This window comes from Stegodyphus dumicola, chromosome 5, assembly GCF_044657685.1.
Source record: "Stegodyphus dumicola isolate Sdum_Otavi_A_Nest chromosome 5, ASM4465768v1".
NCBI lineage: Eukaryota > Metazoa > Arthropoda > Arachnida > Araneae > Eresidae > Stegodyphus > Stegodyphus dumicola.
The window spans coordinates 150,140,511-150,160,509 of record NC_140772.1 but is presented as its reverse complement, the minus strand read 5'-3'; the positions used below and the strand labels follow the sequence as shown (position 1 = coordinate 150,160,509).

The window sequence follows — 19,999 nt, the reverse complement described above, 5'->3', positions numbered from 1 at the left end:
GGAATATTCAGAAAAAATTATCCTCTGGAAATAAAAGATAACTAATGTAATTGATAGATTAATGAAAGTTGAAATGAATATTAGTAACGTATCCTTTTCTATTCCCGCAACTGCTCAAGGAACACTAGAAAACCAAACCTTTAGAGAAACCAAAACAGTTAAACTTCCTAAATTGATAATCAGTAAATATTATGGTGATCCTCCTTCTTCTTCATAATAACAGTAATATTACAAAGATAGATAAATTTAATTATTTAAGGTCATATTTAGGGGGTACGGCATCTAATTGTATAAGTGGTTTCGCGTTAACAGAAGAAAATTATGATGCTGCTTTGGATATATTAAAAGGTAGATTTGGTAATAAGAATACTCTTATACAGACACATCTGAATGAGTTACTTAAAATTCCTATTATTAAAAGTATAAATGATTTAGCTGGATTGAGAAGGTTGTTTGACAAAGCTGATACTCAAATTAGAAGTTTAGAGTCGTTAGGAGTTGAAACAAAATCTTTCAGCACTTTATTGATTCCCATTTTGTTAGAAAGAATTCCAAGGGAACTCGTTTTAGAATTCAATAGAGCGTATCCAGATAGTGATTGGAATTTTAAGGATTTATTTACCTTTCTAGACAAAGAGATACGGTCTAGGGAAAGGACATATTTAGTTGCAAAACTGAAAATTATCATAATTTGGGTAATGAATATAAAAGTAATTCTAGGAAATTTGGAAATAAAAAGCTTAACACTAATAGGAATATATCAACTGCTAGTTATACTACAGATGTTAAAAGAAACTGCATTTTTTGTAATAGCAAAGAATACGAATTTTGCGAATTTGAAAGTGTCGCAGATAGGAAAAATAGATTAATAAGAGATAATCGATGTTTTCGATGTTTCTCAAAATTCCATTTAGCGCGATTCTATAAAACTAAACTCGACCAGTGCAAGAACTGCAACAGCTTAGCTCACCACTCCTTGCTATGCGAAAAAAGTAATAAAGCAGATGAAGTCGAAGGAAGGAAGGAGAGTTCAAACGCGGTGACTGAGTGCAGCTCCTCTCAGCGGGGTTCAAATGTCAGTGCTTTACTGCAAACTTGTACTGTCTTGGCTTGTTCGAAAGGAAACTTCAAACTATGTCGTGTGTTAATGGATAACGGGAGTGAAAGATCTTGGATAACAAAATCTTCGGCAGATGCCCTTAGCCATAAAACTATTCGACAGGAAAGATTGTCAGTTCATGCTTTTGGGTCCACGAAAGCTATAAATAAAAACTACAGTGTAGTAAAATTAACATTGAGAAATAGGAACGATCCTAAGAAATATATTGAGATAGAAGCATTAGTTACTGAAATGATTACTGCCGCACCCATTGCATTTCCCAATATAAATATTCAAAATATTTTTGAGCAAAAGGGTTTAAATTTAGCTGAGGCATGCATGGATTCAGATGAAGGTATTCACATTTTAATAGGAGTAGATTATTTTTGGGACGTCATTAAAGAGTCGAAAGTAGAAAAAATAACCAAAACGCTAAACTGCATACAAACTATTTTTGGCCTTACACTCCAGGGCATACAAAATAATTCTGAGGATGAAATTTGGGGAAACATAGTATCGACAAATTTTTGCGTTGGCACTGATATGCAGATGCTATGGAATTTAGAATCGTTAGGAATTACAGATTCTAATAAGTTATCAATTGCAGATGAGAATTTGATAAAACAATTTGAACATAATTTGAGGTTTGTAGATGGAAGATACGAAACTTGTTTGTTATGGGGAATAAAGCCAACGGATTTAAAAAATAACTTTTGTCTTGCTAAAAAAAAGACTTGAGGACTTAAAAAACAATTTCGAAAATAATGAATGGTTGGCGAATGAATACAAGGACATAATTAAAGATCAACAAAGTAAAGGAATAATTGAAGAATGTTCTAGGGATGCGAAGGAATATTTCAGCCACATAGAGCAGTTGTGAGAACCGATAAGGATACTACTAAAGTTCGCGTGGTTTTCAATTGTAGTTCGAAAGCGAAACTAAATCTCTCTTTGAATGATTACTTAGAGAGGGCCGAATTTGAATCCCAGTGTACTGGGTGTTATTTTAAATTTTAGGAAATTCAAAATTGCATTTTGTGCTGATATAGAGAAAGTATTTTTGATGATTGGAATTTCAGAAGAGGATAGGAAATTTTTAAAATTCTTGTGGTTATCAGAAAATGCAAATGAAGACTACAAAATAATGCGTATGACACGTTTGCCGTTTGGCTGTAAGTCATCGCCATTTATTTTTAAGTGCAACAATAAAAAAGCACTTAAAGCAGTACAGGAATAATAAACCCGAATGTGTTGAAATGTTGAACTCTTCACTGTATGTAGATGATTTAGTATATTTTGGGGGAAATAGTGTTGAAGAGGCATTTAAGCTGCCCACATAGCACAAAAACATCCTTGGGATATCCCAAGGATGTTGCTCGCGGGATATGCGCACATCCTCAGGACATCCCGGAATATCCCGCGAACCTCCTCCCGAGTGCTTAATGTCACATCCCGGGATATCCTCAGGACATCCTAACCAAGTCCCATCGACAGCGTGCGGGATGTTATTAGGATATGAACTCCTACTTACTTACATCCTCAGGACATCCCGGGATATCCCACAAACCTCCTAAGCACATCCCATTATATCCTAAAAACATCCTATCTATGTCCCATCGACAGCATATGGGATGTTATTAGGATTTCAAGTCCTACTTACTACATCCTCAGGACATCCCGTAATATCCCAATTTCCTCCTAAACTCATCCTCCTGAGCGCTTAATGTCACATCCCAGTATATCCTTAGGACATCCTATCTACGTCCCACCGACAGCGTATGGGATGTTATCAGGATTTGAAACACTAGTTACAATATCCCTTTAACCTCTTAAATACATATTCTCAACTGCTTAGTGTCACATCCCAGTATATATACAGAGGAAAATTCCAGTGAAAATAGTATGTGAAGGTGTGATGATCTAAAACCTACTTTTTTTTACACAGATAGTCTCAAATCGTTCTCCTATGGTTACTAAGGAAAAATCAGAAATGTTGAAAATATTTATACAACTTATTTTGTTTTTAAATCTGAATTTGTGAATATATTAAAACTGAGCAAGGAAATTAAAATGAATTATTAATACAAAATATTAAAACTGAAAATTTTGCTTTTATTTTTAAGATATTAAAAATCTTTTGGTCATTTTTAAACATCCAATAGCCCCCAAATTGAATTATTCATAATTAAATTATTTTACAAAATCAGTTTCTAATTTCAGTTAATTTGTATTAAAAATTGAATAATAAAATTACCCATTTAATAATCTTTACATAAATGAATCATCTTTCTTTAAAAGATGTAAGGAATTTATAGTGTTTCGATGACACTGTTGGGAAATTGTTAAAAGGAATAAATTGTATTTTTAAAACTAAATCAATTCCTAGCCTCAGAATAAATAAATATGTTTTCGTAACATGAGAATGCTGCAGGCTTTTTTATATATTTAATATTTAGTTGTAAAAATTTGACATTATGTTAACAATTCTTTATATCATTCAAAAGGTAACTCAAGAAGCTCTTCTAAAATTCTATCTTTCTGCTCACACAATTAAAAAAAAAATCTGAAAGGCCTCAGATTTTAGCAGTCACTCAAAGAGGCTAAAAGTTTATGAATGCATAGATTATCAATACAGATGGGGCAGTGGAAATAGCAAAACATTTTATAAGATACTGACACCAGAAAGTTATATATCTTCTATATATTTGAAAAATGAAGAAATATATCATGTAATTATGTAGAAATATTAAAATGTTTTCAATTAGATATATCATGAAATAAATGCATTTTAAATCAATCAGATTAAAAATTAAAAAAAGCATTGTTAAGAACTGTGTGTAATGCTTTTAATTAGCTTGGCTTGTTAGTCAATAATATATTAGATTTTAAAGGTAAATATTTTAAATTTTGCCAAATGGCAAGACTTGAATGAAAAGCAAAACAAGTTTACGACTGACGATATGAAGTCACATTTCAAAACTAATAGCCCTTTTAGATTAAAAAAAAAAAAATTCTGAAAATAATTTGCAATGGTTCATTAATATTATTTTACGCAAAATTCAGTAAAATGAAATTTACCCGTTGAAATCAGCACCAAATTAAACTTTGTAAATTCTAACGCATGTTAAAGGTTGTCTCATCCAGAATTTTATTACATTCATTTCAGAGCAAAATAAAACAGTAATTGCCATTTATATGACAATCAATATCAAAAATTTAAATCTGCATTTTACGCAACATAGAAAAACTTCAAAAGATCTACTGTTTATCATGCAATTAAGGCATTTTATTCTGCTATCAACTTTACCAATTATTAATTCCATTAAGTATATTCTGTTTACTCTTTCTGCTCAATATATGCAATGTAAAATTTTCCATAAATTTATTAATTCATTTTATTTTGAGGTGAGCTTTTATTCAACTCTCAATGTCAACGAGAATGTTTAATTCATTTTTTATTTGGTCTCAAAAGAGAAATCAAAATACGTGGATTTATGTACATGTATTTATGAATCAAAATACATGAGAAATCACAGTGAGAAAAGCACTGCTACCTTAAACTGTGATTATATATAACAAATGCAGTGAATTATAGTTAAAAAATAGTGAAAATATTTATATTTCTGAACTATTTCATATATAACATTTTCAGTTTCGCATATGTGGCAATTTAAGAACTTTTTTACGTATACCAATTTTTTGAAATATCTGCAAATTTTTTTGTATCTTCAAGGAAAGCTTATTCTTTCACCTTTAGTATATAAGTAATGGTAATTTACCAGATAAAATTACTTAATGGGGAATACAGAAAAATATCTAACCACTTACCTTTGTGACTTCATCTGCAAAGAGACTAAAAAAGTAGTTCAGCTAAATCTGCTATAATAAATATTTATAATAATGCTAAATTATGCAATATCTATTAATAATGACAAATTTTTGTAAAGCTATTTATTTGGATGAAAAATAAACACATTCAGAAATTTATGGCACTATATTATGATTAACAGAGGAAAAACACTTTTCAAAATTCAAAATAGTTTTTATTAATCCAATTTATCACATTTTATTTGAATTCATGAAAAACAATCTTATATCCATGTATTCTTATGTATATAAGAACTCTTGATAAATTGGATCTCTGTCATTGCCTTTCACAGCACCTAAAATAAGAAAACACTCACAATTACTATATGTGAATATAATTCATAATTAAATTTAAACAAATGACTATTAGAATGCAAATTAAAGGAAGCATTTAAAATATTTTAACATTTAGTACCTATAAACAGAGTAGCAATTATTTGATTTTTCGATTATAGTAAAATAAACATGAGGGATGCCTTTTAAAATTTTTTATGTCAGAAAATAAACTCAAACCACCAGCTGAACATATGAGCAGTTTTATCAATCAGCCACTGGTAGGTAACCTGGATACTGAATCAACATATAAAGTTGCCAAGATAAAGAGAGAAACAAAATTCTGATAATCACATCTTACCTATTCATAAAACTATTTTAAATTTAATGTGTAGGCAAGTCCAAAAAGAGTGAGAATGAATTTATTTTGCAACACAAAGTAAAGTCTTGCAGGAGCAAAAAAAACTTGTCTCATGAGATTGGCAAGTAAAAAATAATTAACTGCATCTGGTAACATTTATCTGACAACACATAAGTAATTGTTAGCTACGTGCAGAAAATAAAATCTGATCAGGGGTGTAGCTAGAGGGGGGGAAGGTGAGCATCTGTCCCCGGGTGCAGAATCCAAGGGGCGCCAAACTGATGTTAGAACATTTTAGAATTAAATGTTTTCCATCCTTGGCTAGCAGTAGGGGGTGCAAAATCTATAGTGATTTCCGGTTATGTTTTTACCACCAATCCTCTAATTCCATATCACAGATTATGTTCTTACTGCATTAATATAATATTAACAAGACATAGTGCACAATAAAAATTAAGCTTTATTTAGGAACTTCGCGCATACTGCCCGACAGCCTGCCTGTTTCGCTCTGCTCGCTACTCGTAAGAAATTTCTCCTCTAGGGTTGCCACACTTATCGGAGGGTGCAAGGCGCGCTCCTTATCGCCATCACCACAGAGTTTCCCCCCAGTTCCTTTAATGGCTATTCAAAGGAACGACATAGGTTATGAAATTATCTCAGAGTATCCGAACTGTCGGGTATTTTTACATGATTACAAAATTAGAATATAAAATTAGAAAAGATCAAAATGAAATTCAATATATAACAAGGTATTGACACATATAATAAAAATGAAATAACAAAAAATATGTTAAGATATGAATTTAAAAAAAATGTTTTAAATTGTTATGTAAGAAGCAAGTTTCTTAGGGAAGTGAACATGTCTTCCCGATCTGGTGACAGTTTGTGTCTTAGAGAGTTCGTTTGCAGATTTATTCTGCTGAACTGTCTTTAAGTCTTTATTTGTTTTCAGTTCAGGCAAATTAGAGTCCGAAAGCAAATAGGCTGGTTTCACACGGTCTATAGACACAGTAGATTTCAGACCGTTAACATCAATTGTGAAAGTTTTGTCCGTTCTAGAAAGGACTTTATGCGGACCTGTGTATGGTTGGCACAGAGGTGGCTTTACTCGATCGACACGTAAGTATACATGCGTACACGACTTTAAGGTAGCACTTATGTAACATTTTTCTTGGCAATGTGCAGATGTTGCTATTGGATTCAATTGTTGCATTCTATGCCTAAGATTCGTGATAAATTGTGTGTCATACGGAGATATCTTAGATGACGTTATCATATCACTAGGCAGCTTGAGAGTTGTGCCGTACACCAGTTCAGCACAAGATGACTGTAGATCTTCCTTTATGGCTGTCCGAATACCAAGCATAACAACTGGTAGTGTTTCAGTCCAGTTATTGGTCTCGTGAGCCTTGAGAGAAGATTTTAAATGTCGATGAAATCGTTCAACAATGCCGTTGGACATTGGATGATAGGCTGTTGTTGTGATTCTGTTCGTACCCAAAATGCGCGTGAATTCTGCAAAAAGTGCGGATCTCATTTGAGAACCTTGGTCTGTTGTTATGATCGATGGGCAGCCAAAACGAGATATCCAACAGTTGAAGATGGCTCTGCAAATGGTTTCCGTTTTCATATCCGGGATGGGAATGGCTTCAGGCCATCTGGAGAATCTATCTATTAGAGTCAAAAGGTACACATTGCCTTCTGATGGAAGTAACGGTCCGACGATATCCATATGGATTTCTGAAAAACGTGCATCAGGAAGAGAGAATGTGCCCAGTGGTGCTTTAGTATGCCTAGTAATTTTCGATTTTTGGCAAGATTCACAGGATTTCACCCAATTTTTGATATGACGTTTCATATCAGGCCATACATAACGAGAACAAATAAGCTTCGTAGTAGCTGCAATTCCTGGATGTGACAGATTATGCAGATGATTAAAGATGAGTCTGCGAAAGGAATTCGGAACAAATGGACGAGGAATGTCTGTTGATATGTCACAAAGAATATTACCATCAGAATATTGGCACGGTTTAAATTCCAGTTTCAAAGATGATGTGTTGTTTTTGAGAAGGTCTTGTACCTCCGGATCATGCCGTTGAGCTTCCGAAAATTTTTTAAAATCCAAAAATGGAGATTTTGTTATGGAATCAATTTCGATTCTTGAAAGAGCGTCAGCAACGACGTTTTTTGAACCTTGCACATGCCTAATATCAGTAGAGTACTGAGAAATAAAATCTAAATGGCGCAATTGTCGAGGTGAAGATTTATGAGGGTTCTGTTTAAAAGCGTATATTAACGGTTTTTGATCCGTATAAATTATAAAATTTCTGCCCTCTAACATGTGTCGGAATTTCTTAATTGCAGAATAAATAGAAAATAATTCCCTATCGTACGCGGACCATTTCTGTTGACTTTTACTGAGTTTCATAGAGAAAAATGCTATAGGTTCCCATGTTTGTTGAGACAACTGCATAAGTGTGCCGCCGATTGCGACGTCTGAGGCATCTACCCAGATGCTTAGCTGGGCTCCGGGAATAGGGTGTCTCAAAAGGGTAGCCTGAGCAATGGCATTTTTGGCAGCAATAAAGGCTTGTTCAGCATTCTCGTTCCAATTTAATTGTGGGGATGAATCCTGAACACGAGAGCAAGATTTCTTTTTATTAATATAGCCTTCTAACAATTTTATTAAAGGAGAAAGAATATGTGCTGCTTTAGGTATGAAACATCTGTAAAAGTTAAACATGCCTAAAAATCGGCGAAGCTGAGTGAGAGTGGTAGGTTGAGGAAAATCTAAAATACATTTGACTTTGTCAGGAAGAGGTTCAATTCCGTTTTCACTAAGGTGAAAACCTAAGAAATCAATAGATGTTTGACCAAAGGTGCATTTTGAAACATTTATGCAAAGTCCATATTCCTGAAGTTTGGAAAATAAAGCTTTCAAATGCCTGCAATGTTCCTCAGAATCTTTAGAGGCTATGAGCAAGTCATCGACAAAAGCGTAAATGCCTTCTAAACCCTTCGTGACTTCATCTATAAAACGTTGAAAAGTCGCAGATGCATTGCATAAGCCGAATTGCATACGGATACTTTCGAATAAACCGAATGGTGTGCATATGGCGGTTTTGTGGATGTCGGCTGGGTTAATTGGTATTTGATGGTATGCCTTAATCAGGTCGACATGACTAAAAATTTTAGTACCGTGCAATGCAGCAGTAAAATCGGCTAAACATGGAATAGGGTATTTGTCTTTTATTGTTTGAGCGTTCAATGCTCGATAATCTCCTACAGGTCTCCATTCCAGGCTTCCCTTTTTTGGAACCATGTGAAGTGGGGATGCATAATTGCTGCTCGAAGGTCTCAAATGCCCCAATTGCATCATAGTTTGAAATTCTTGTTTTGCTATTTTTAAGCGATCTGGAGCTAACCGACGAGGTTTTGCAACTACAGGTGGACCTTTAGTTATGATATAATGAACGGTGTTGTGTTTAACAGGTTGGTTAGGATCTGGTAATCTAGTAACTGAAGGAAATTCTTTTAAAATTTTGTGATATGGTGTATCACTAAATACAGTTTTTACTGAATAAATGCTTGCATTTTTCACGCAACCGACGGTTTTAAAATGAGTTTTTAAATCTTTGAGACATTTGTTTCTGAGATCAGGCACCAATTCAAAGAAATGGAGAAAATCTGCTCCAAGAATGAGTGTACTAACATTTGCTATAAGAAAAGTCCATGTAAACTGTCGTCTTAATTTGAAATCCAAAGAAAGTGTTTTTTGACCATAAACATGAATAGTAGAAGAATTAGCAGCGAAAAGTGTTTGTTGGGACGAATTCCGTTTTTGAGAATTATTTGCTGGAAGTAAGGACATGTCAGAGCCGGTATCGACCAAGAATGAAAGGTTTGTTCTACGGTCACGAACGAACAGGCGGCGTGAAACTTGAGGCAAAGAATAAGTCGCCTCTATTCTTTGCTGGTTTCGTTTTCTGCCATGAACAAGGTTTTGTACATTTGTCATCTCTACACTTTTTCCCAAAACGTCTATGATACCAGCAAATAGAATAATCTCTCCTTTTGGAATTGCTTCTTTCCTTATTGCGATCTCCGCGATTTGGCGAGCGACCACGAGAAAGAGAAATGCGATCAATACGTTTAATTTTTCTATTTGTTTAAATAATTTATCCTCAAGAGACTGATCGACTGTGCGAGAAACGGCACAAGTCCCTGGGGTTGGATTTACTTCTAAAATTCTGTCGGCAATTTCTGCAGCTTTATCTACAGTTAAATTGGACACCGCTGCCAAAATAGACTGAACAGTCGAAGGCAAACGTTGAAGGAATAATTCTAACATTAAGTTATCAGGAACATTTAAAGATTCTGCTCGACGTTTCATATTTCTAAGCAAATCGGAAGGTTTTCGAGAACCTAATTCTTCTCCAGATAATAATTGGCGAATTTCTTGCTGAGAAGATTCTCCTGAATGATTTATTAACTCAGTTTTGAGCTTTGTATATGGATCAATAGGGTCTGGTTTCATAAGTAAATCCCGTACTATTGATGCAGTATCTGGAGGAAGATGAGCAACTATATAATTATATTTAGTAATGGATTCTGTGATAGGTTTGGGGGTGGCAAGAGCAAAGGTACTTTCACACATAATAAACCATAAAGATGGGTCTGATCGGTTATAAACCGGAATTTGGACGGCATGAACATCAGACATTGTGCAAGGTTTTTAAGCCAAAATAAAAGGAAAAATTTAACTAAAGAAAATTAAATTAAATGATAAGTAGAAAACAGAATTATAAAATGATCTATAATTACTACTCATCTGTGATCCGGAGGACGAAAACCGATGTAATCCATTACTTCTGGTTTGGAGATCTTGAGTGATGGCTTGTAGTCAAAACCGAAAGTGCTTGAGAACTGTTCATACGATTTAACACAGTCCGGGTTACCATTATGGTAATTTCCAGTTATGTTTTTACCACCAATCCTCGAATTCCATATCACAGATTATGTTCTTACTGCATTAATATAATATTAACAAGACATAGTGCACAATAAAAATTAAGCTTTATTTAGGAACTTCGCGCATACTGCCCGACAGCCTGCCTGTTTCGCTCTGCTCGCTACTCGTAAGAAATTTCTCCTCTAGGGTTGCCACACTTATCGGAGGGCGCAAGGCGCGCTCCTTATCGCCATCACCACAAATCTTCAGTTGTCCCTGAGCGCTGAAAACCCTAGCTATGACTCTGAATCTGATCATGTTAATGCAATTTTAAACTTTTGAATTTAACCACAGAAATTTACCAAAGAAGTACTTGTAACAGTAGTAAATGAAGATGTGGCTAATCTTTACTGTATGGTACACCTTGGTTTCTGTCTGAAAAAAAATCGCAAAGTGGTATTGGTTGTTTGTGAAATGTGGAAGCCCATTGCGTCAAACAAGTTTTTTGGTAACCTTAATGTTGATAATGTTGGCGAAAGTAGCCTTTGGGAAAAAAAAAAAAAAAACTTTTTTTTGTCAATAAAAAGGAGTTATTTCTGCAAATATTGCCAACGTGCTGTGATAAATTTAGTTTTGGGCTACTTTTTTTTAATAGTAAACCTTTTGTACGGTCCCAGGTTTTTGGTTCTTACCATTCTTTTCAATTGCTGTGTTTGGTTGCACGGAAGTGGTATGGTCTTGTATTTTGAACATACTATTTATTATTTTGGTGTGGGTACCATCGTTTGAGTATGTCTGAAGTGACTAAGATACGAAAAATTTAATTGAATTGCTTACCTGGAAGATGGTGGTGGGAAGCCTAAACATATGCATGTGAAAAAAAAGGTATGTTAAAAAAAATGACGTTTCATTTATTTTTTTGTCTCTGTGTGTTAAATTTTGTTAGAAGATTTGTTGTTTAATGTTTTTATGTTAGGAAATATGTATTTTTGGTAATTTATTCCTCTCTGTTTATGTATTTTTGGTTGCCTGTGTGTTAAGACAGTGGCGAATTTTTTCTGGTAACTATGATATTTTTAACTTTCTGATTTTCTTAAAGTGAAAATAGATTAATGTGTACATGGACAAAGTTAAGGCAGTGCACAATGCCCAGTTTGTGCAGTTCTCTGTTTTAATAGGTCGATGTGTACAAGGACACAGATTTTGTGTATGTCTTTGACTTCTTATTTTGGTTTTGTGTAGCGGCCACCTTGAAATTGGTGCCGATCCTCTCAGGTGACGATCTTGATATAAAAAAAAGAAACGATTCACCAAGGGTTACAGTAGAGTAAATTTTTACCAAAGATGTTCTACCATAATCACCATTTCAGTGGTTTAAACACTAGTGGAGCAGTATGCAGAGATGAAGATTTGAGTTTTGTTTACACAGCATGATGGTTTAGGCACTCCAGCCATTACAGTGAATAAAATTATAATAAACATAGCCACAATAATTGTCTATAAATATTGATGTATAACACTGCATTAACTAATATATTTCTTATGCTAGTATATACAGAATCCTTAATCGAAGGGAAAATCAGAAGACTGTGCATGCATTTTCCTTTAACTGAAACATGGATTTGACCATACAAATCTCAGTCTTACGGGACATGCCACACTATGCAGATAGACAGTAAAAAGTGCTTGTGTTGTTTTTATTTGTTAGAGGTATGAAATAAATATACTTCTAGATTTTAATTTTTTCTTTTCTTGTTTTACATTTGGATTACCTATCAAAAAGTAAGGAATTCTGATATTATTACAATATCGGAGTTAAAATAACAATAATTGGACATGTTAAAGTAATGAAAATTTTAAATTAGGTTAAAAAGTAACCCTTAATGTGGCATATTTTTTAATTAAACTCTATCGACATTAAAAACAACAAAACGTCCCTCTTTATTAAGGACTTTAATTAACTAATTTTAAATACAGAGCTATGAATGAATTTTTTCCCTTGCATGTTATAATAACTGAAACAAAATTACTCTGATACAGTCAAAATTCCTAAATGCAAGTACATAAAATTTACTTTAGCAATTTAAAGAGATGAGACACACTGAACACATGAATAAATTTCTATCAAAGAATAATTTATTAAATTTGGCCCGTTCCATAGTAAACTTTAACCATTAGATTACATTATTACACCATGTTATCAGTTTGAAAAGCAAGTCATATGCCAGATCTTGGATGTAAAAGAAATGCACAAAATAATATACAGATTATTGAAAAATGATGTATACCAATGTTTATAGATATGATTAAATGTAACAGAAAATTTACTGTCACAACCATATTTTTAAGTGAAATGTATTATTTTAACATTTTACAATATTTAAGGTATGGCATTAAATGCAATTATGTGCCTGGATGTAAGTTAGTAAATTAAAAAAAATAATAATAATAATCAAAGAATGAATGTCATGAAAAATTTCAAAAACAAGCAGAATTTAATTTAGACCTTTAGACACTTATGATAAATAAATTTGAGAATTCTTCACCCAAAATTAAATTATAATTAACTAAAACCAGTTTGACTGACCTTCTACAAAATCTTTCAGCTGCAATTTTTTCTAGCTTGAAAACCAAATTCTTCTCCACATGGTAATAACATCTTAACCAGTTGAAATTCCTGCAGAAAGTTTGATAACACAGTAATAGAATTAATAGAATAGAAAAATTAACACAAAAGTATAGAACATCATTTAAACTTAACATTATTACAAATTTTGGTGCTTTCTGACTATCTGCAAAGCTGTGAAAATTGGCAAAATGGTTAGTTTATGGTTCATATCTACTGCTCTGTTCACAAGTAGTAATTCAAATAAGCACTTTATAAGAAACAAGAAATTTTAGGATGCACACACACAAAAATATATACATTGGGTCAATATTCACATATTTTTCATCCAATGGAAATACTATTCAGAAATAAAGATTAAATATAAAGCATGTAAATACATGTGTGTGGTATGCATATTCATAGTTTGCTATTATCGTGTGCATACTCTTGCTGTTTTAGCATAAGTTGAGGCTGTGAGGGCAGATGATAAGAAAGTATCAGAATTTTTCATGTATAAGAAAAGATTGCCCTGACAATAGTATCTCAATTGTTTAGCACTGACATTTACATAGCGCATTAGAAATATATAGTAATATATGTATGATAAAAAGATAATTGCATATTATTAATTCATTTTTTTAAATGCCAAACTTTAACAATTCTTTCACATATACTTAAACAGAATTTTTTCACATGAACATCTAAAATCCATTCTTAACTAAAGAATAATAATAAAACCATGTAAATTTCTTATCAAGCCCATCATTTCCGAAATGTCTACTTCTGAAAGTTCCCAGCATTTCTCAATATATTATTAAATTACTAAACTAAGCATCAATGATAGTCATGTTCGCTAATGTGGCAATATCTTTCACACTTCTTTGTTACCACAAGTCACAAGTAGGCTTCAATAAATCTTTAACTGTTACATGCTACTTTTGTCTAAAATTTGTACAAATAATAAAATTAAATGAGCTCTTTATAATATGCTCAAAGAAATAATTTTGTATGAAAATTTGTATGTTATATATTGGCCTGATTAATGATTCAGGAAATAATTCGGGTTTTCAAAGTGCTTCCAATAATTCAAATTTCAGCTTGTGTCAAAATAAAATCTATAACACAAATCTAAGCAAATTTCCTTATGAACAATGCATTTTAACATTATTCAATCACTGGCAATCACACAGTATTGATTGCTTCAATAAACATTACTCTAACTGTGTTATTTTAAAGACTGTAATGTTTTAATTATTTCCTTAATTAAAACATTACAGTCTTTTCCTCCTTCTAACACCAAAAGAAAACCCACATAAGAAATATAAAAAATATCAGTAAAAATAAATTATATTATTGAACGACACTTTACATTAATTACACTTATGCATATATTATTTTATTATAAATTATTTCAAAATCAAAGAAGAGAAGGGGGAGAAACTTTAATATTGACATTTCTAAAATGATATAAACATTAATCATTTAGTACAGTTTGTTATTTCAGGCAAAAAGAATTCACTTTTCTGGATAGCATTTATATTTCCATCTCACTTTCAATGAAACATTAAGAGAAATGCATATAATTTAAACACCAGTTTATTTTATTTATCAGACAGATTATGTCAACTCAAAAAAACCTATCGGTAAAATTCAGTAGTAATAATTCTGAATGTTAGGCAACTTGCAAGATTCAACAAAAATTATCAATACTTTTATTATAATGACAATACTACAGTAACATGAACATAAAATTAAACTGCATATAACTATAAAATAAGCCAGCATATAATAATGGTGCATTGGTTTCTAAAACAATGGGCTCAATGAAAAAATACATGTATTATGGTAGCTATTCATATTCTTCAGCTTTACTAATATTCTCATGTTTACTTTACATAACTAAAGTATCTAAAATACAATAAAAATGCAAACAATATTCATGAGAAAATGTTAAAAGCAATCATAAGCATTTGATTGAATGACCATATTTTGTCTTCCTGCAAGTCGAATCTTAAAATGATATGCAGTTTGAAAAATGCTCAATCCTTTTATAAAATATTCAAAAAAGATTTAAAAAAGGTACTGTTCTGTTATTAGGACCGGGTTCAGAATTGTATTTATGTATGCTTGTATATTTGTATGTTTGTGTGTCTACATATACACATCTATGCACATACTTACGAACACAGGTTCATACATTTCCGATTCTGGTCCCAATAACAGAACAGTACCCCCAAAAAAACTTGAATTACAAACTAGATTAAGATAATGTTTCAACCATACATATTTTGGACACAAACTCTTATTTTTATACAATTGTTCAAACTATTTAACATAAATGTATTGCTGCAATAAAATAATAAGCAATCTGATCACACATATTATTTTGAAACAATGCATAAACTAGACTAAAAAAAATTCAGTCATAAACATTTGGATAGCAGGGCAAATTAGATATTTGAAAAGACAGCCAGCCATTGAGATACACGTAATTCACGACAGAATGGTAACAATTCATAAAGCTGTGAAACATTTAACTGTCAAAATGACATAAATAACATAAATTCGAAAAGCAAAAAAAGTAAACATACAAGTATTGCAACTGAACTTACCTTTCATGCAACAAAAAATATCCATACAAGTTAACCTCAGGGCGCAGCCATTTTGGATTTCGTTTCAAATCAGACAGATCAAGGAGGTTAGAATAGGTTAGATCAAGGAGGTAGACCTCTCCTTGAGACAGATGTTTACGGATTTGCGGAAGAATACGAGGAACTAGTAGTTTGCCGGATACAATGTGCAATGACGCGAAAGAATATAGTTCTGTAGAACTTCCTACATTATTCCGTAATAAACAGTACTATTTCCTAATTTTTTCTTTATCTAATTAACTAATTAATAGGGAAATAGTTAAGTAATGCCAAATTCATTTTTAATGAAATGTAAAATTTTGTATGTATGGGACGACCACCTTCCGTCCAATATTTCTGAGAATATAAAGAAATTTTGGAATCTGAGAGTATCAGTAAATAAATATATAGAATATCGCTTCTCAAACGACCACTTCTGAAAGTGACCAATAGTTCTGAGATTATAAATAAATATTGATATTAAGCATTATTTCTATAAGACGACCATCTCTATATAAGACCAAAGTTTCTAGAATCTTGGATAGTCATCAGAGATGTATCTTTACTGCGAAATTATCGCACGACTGTAATTCAATATCAATAACAGATCGCGCGATTGATAAACATTTTCTGTCCTGTAATTAGAGGAAAAATATTTTCCTTATGAGGTATTTCTCCCGCTTGCCTAGCGTGCCTTCGTGGTGTAATAGTTCTGCACGCTGGGCCGGTATTTCAGAGGTCCGTGGTTCGATTCACGGCGAAGGCGGTTGCTAATTTTTCATCTCTACGGCTTCCTAAAAAAATCCTAATGTCTCTACAGTGGCGCCCGAACTAAAAAGGTGTTGGATGAGGTATATCCACACCCAGGATTTAGTGATTCGATCCCCTTAAAAAAAGTCGGCCTTTAAAAAGAGAAGTAATATGAGGTATTTCTCCCGCTTTCCTAGCGTGTCTTCGGCCCACCAGCGGCCGAGCGGTAAAGTCGCTCCCTGGTAGTGCGATCCGAGGTTCGAATCCCGCGAACGGGCTGGCTGCATGGGTGTTTTCGTGGTTTTCCCCACGTGTAACGTGTATACGAGCCAGTTTTCCTTAGAAAGTCCTCCACGAAGACATCTCTCCCCTTAGTAGTGGTTCTGCACACTGGGCCGGTATTCCAGAGGTCCGTCCTTCGATTCCCGGAGAAGGCAGTTGCTAATTTTTCATGTTTCCTGCTTCCAAAAAAATACCTAATGTCTCTATACCCAAATTTAAAAAAAAATTCGTTTCCGTAATTAAATATATCTATATCTAATTTTACCTATATTTGTAGTAGGGTTTGTAATCTGTAAGTAATTATACATGTAATTTATACATTTTTTATAAAAAAAAAAATATATGTTATTTAGAATTTTGCAAATATTCTAGAAAATGCTAACCCATTGAAAAAAATCTTTTCTATGACTAAATAAATTTTTAAAAACGTCAGAAAAAATAGCAGTTAAAATTAATAACAAAATAACAAGAATAAATCATCAATCATATCAATATTTTTAATGTACAGCATTTAGAAACAACTTAGTAAAATACATATGAAAAATAAAATAATGTACAAGTTTCAGATGTGCAATGTCAAAAAATTAAAACTGGTAAATTTGAGAACAAATATCCTCAAAATGTTTGACAACGAAAGTCCTCCGGACAATGCAGAATGAATGTCCTCAGGATGTGAAATTGGTGAACTCCTCAGGACATCTGAGAATCAACATCTTCAGGACATCCTGCCATATCCCGGGACATAGCGACTTAAATAAGACATCCTTAGGATGTTAAATTACGATCTCCTCAGGACATCTGAGAATCAACATCCTTAGGACATCCTACGTATATCCCGGGATATTGCGACTTAAATAGGACATCCTGAGGATGTTTTGTGCTATGGGGGTGTCTTCTGGAAGCTGTGTCGATTTTAAAGGATGCAAGTATGATTTTGCGAAAATTAAAAAGTAATTCTGAGAAACTGAGGTCATTGTGGATGCAGAATGGACTTAGCAATGATACTTGTTCTTCTGATTGTCAGTTGAAGGTTTTAGGCTTGAACTGGAACCAGTAAATGATAAATTTTCTTTAGATATAGCAAGATTAATGGATAGTTTAAAGAGTTTAAAGAGCACAAAGCGTTATGTCTTGCATGTTGCAGCAATGATTTTTGATTCAATTGGTTTTGCAGCTCCATTTGTAGTTAGAATTAAGTGTTTACTACAGGAAATTTGGGAACGTGGTATTGGTTGGGATGAGAAATTGCCAGATGACCTTAAAATCAAGTGCACTAGCTGGTGTTCTGAGGTTAAATATCTGAAGGAAATTTCAGTTCCGAGAAATTTATTTGTGTGTTGTGATAACTTAAATTCAAAAATGAAAATAAACGTATTTTGCGACGCGTCTTCTATAGCTTATGGTGCTGTAGCGTATTGTCGTTACTTAAATGATAAGGGTGACATTTCCGTGTCGTTTGTCATGTCGAAAAGCAGAGTAGCTCCTTTGAAGAAACTGACGTTGCCAGGAGAGGTTTTTAAGATTCTTATTGATAAATTTGTGTATTGGACTGATTCTTGTCTTGTTTTGGATAAAGGGTTCTGCGAAGCAATGGAAACAGTTTGTCGGTAATAGAGAGGTTGAAGTGCAGGAAAAATCATATCCCAGGTTTTGGAATCATTGCAGTGGAACGGAAAATCCTGCTGATTTAGTTAGTAGGGGTGTGCCAGCTCAATGTTTGTTGGAAGGTGATCGTTGGTGATGTGGTCCATATTGGCTAAAAAGAAAAGAAAATTTTTTCCCTAAGCATCCACTGAAGGATATCCCACTGGAAGTAGTAGAAACTGAGAGAAAGGGATGCGTTGTGCATACTACTGGTGATTAAGAATTTTGTGATTGATGAACTGCTTCATAAATATTCTTCTTGGACAAAACTTTTACGAGTTATAGCTTGGTGTCTCAGATTTCTTGCCAATGTGAAACGGTCATCAATAACAAGGACAAAATTAAATTTTCTCCAGACTGGAGAGCTAGCCGTAGCACATTCTTGGTTAATCAAGTCTGTGCAAATGCAAGAATTTAGTGAAGAAATCGATCATTTGAAAAAGAGAAAACTAGTGAGTCCTCGCATTAAACTCAATATGTTGAATCCATTCTTAGATGATGAGGGTATTTTAAGAGTGGGAGGAAGACTAAGAAATGCTAGCATCGCATAGAATGTAAAATATCCAGTCATTCTGTCTAAATCACACACTATATTACAGAACTGATAATACGATATTATCACTATAAATATCTTCACGGAGGAGCACAAATGCTCCATTCAAAAATCAAGCAGAGATATTCGATTATTAATGCACGAGCAACTATTCGAAAGATCATTCGTAAATGTGTAACATGCTGTCGACACAGAAGTGAGCTGTCATATCAAGCAATGGGCGATCTTCCAGCATCTAGAGTGAATCCCGCAAGAGCTTTTTCGAAATGTGGTGTGGAATTTTCGAGTCCTTTCCAAGTTAAACCGAAGAAAGGGCGCGGTGTTCGGACAGTGAAGATCTACGTTTGTGTTTTCGTATGTTTTAGTACTAAGGCAGGGCATTTAGAACAAGTTGGAGACATGACGACAGATACCTTCATTAGCAGCTCTAAAACGGTTCATTGCTAGACGTGGAAGACCGGAGGAAATGTATAGTGATTGCGGCACTAATTTTATAGGTGCCAACAGACAACTGAAATCATATCGTTCTGACCAAAAGGTAGCTAGATACTTAATAGAGGAAGAAATTAAGTGGAATTTCAATCCGCCTTCTGCGCCGTACTTTGGTGGACTATGGGAAGCCGCGGTAAAGGCTATGAAATATCATATGAGAAGAGCAATTTGTTCTCAAGTTCTAACTTTTGAAGAATTTGCTACTTATCTAGCAGAAGTCGAGGCATGTCTGAACTCAAGACCATTAGTAGCGATTTCAAGTGATCCAGATGATTTTTCCGTGATTACACCGGGTCATTTTTTAATAGGAACATCATTAAAGGCTATTCCGAAACCAAATGTGTGCGACGAGACACTAACACTTCGCAATCGTTGGAAACTAGTTCAGCAAATGTCACAGTCCTTTTGGAGGAAATGGTCTAAGGACTATTTGACTCAACTGCAAGTTCGCACAAAATGGCATCGTGCTTCAGCAAATATTAAAGTAAA

The 19,999-nt window shown here is 33.5% G+C and overlaps 1 long non-coding RNA gene across 1 annotated transcript; it reads right to left on the bottom strand.

The window, feature by feature from the left end:
- Positions 1-5,095: 5,095 nt before the first annotated feature.
- LOC146997293 (uncharacterized) lies at positions 5,096-15,913 on the bottom strand. Its single transcript, XR_015041297.1, has 3 exons — positions 15,772-15,913; positions 13,139-13,228; positions 5,096-5,262 (listed from the first exon to the last, which is right to left on the bottom strand). It is a non-coding gene; the product is annotated as an uncharacterized LOC146997293 (long non-coding RNA).
- Positions 15,914-19,999: the final 4,086 nt, after the last annotated feature.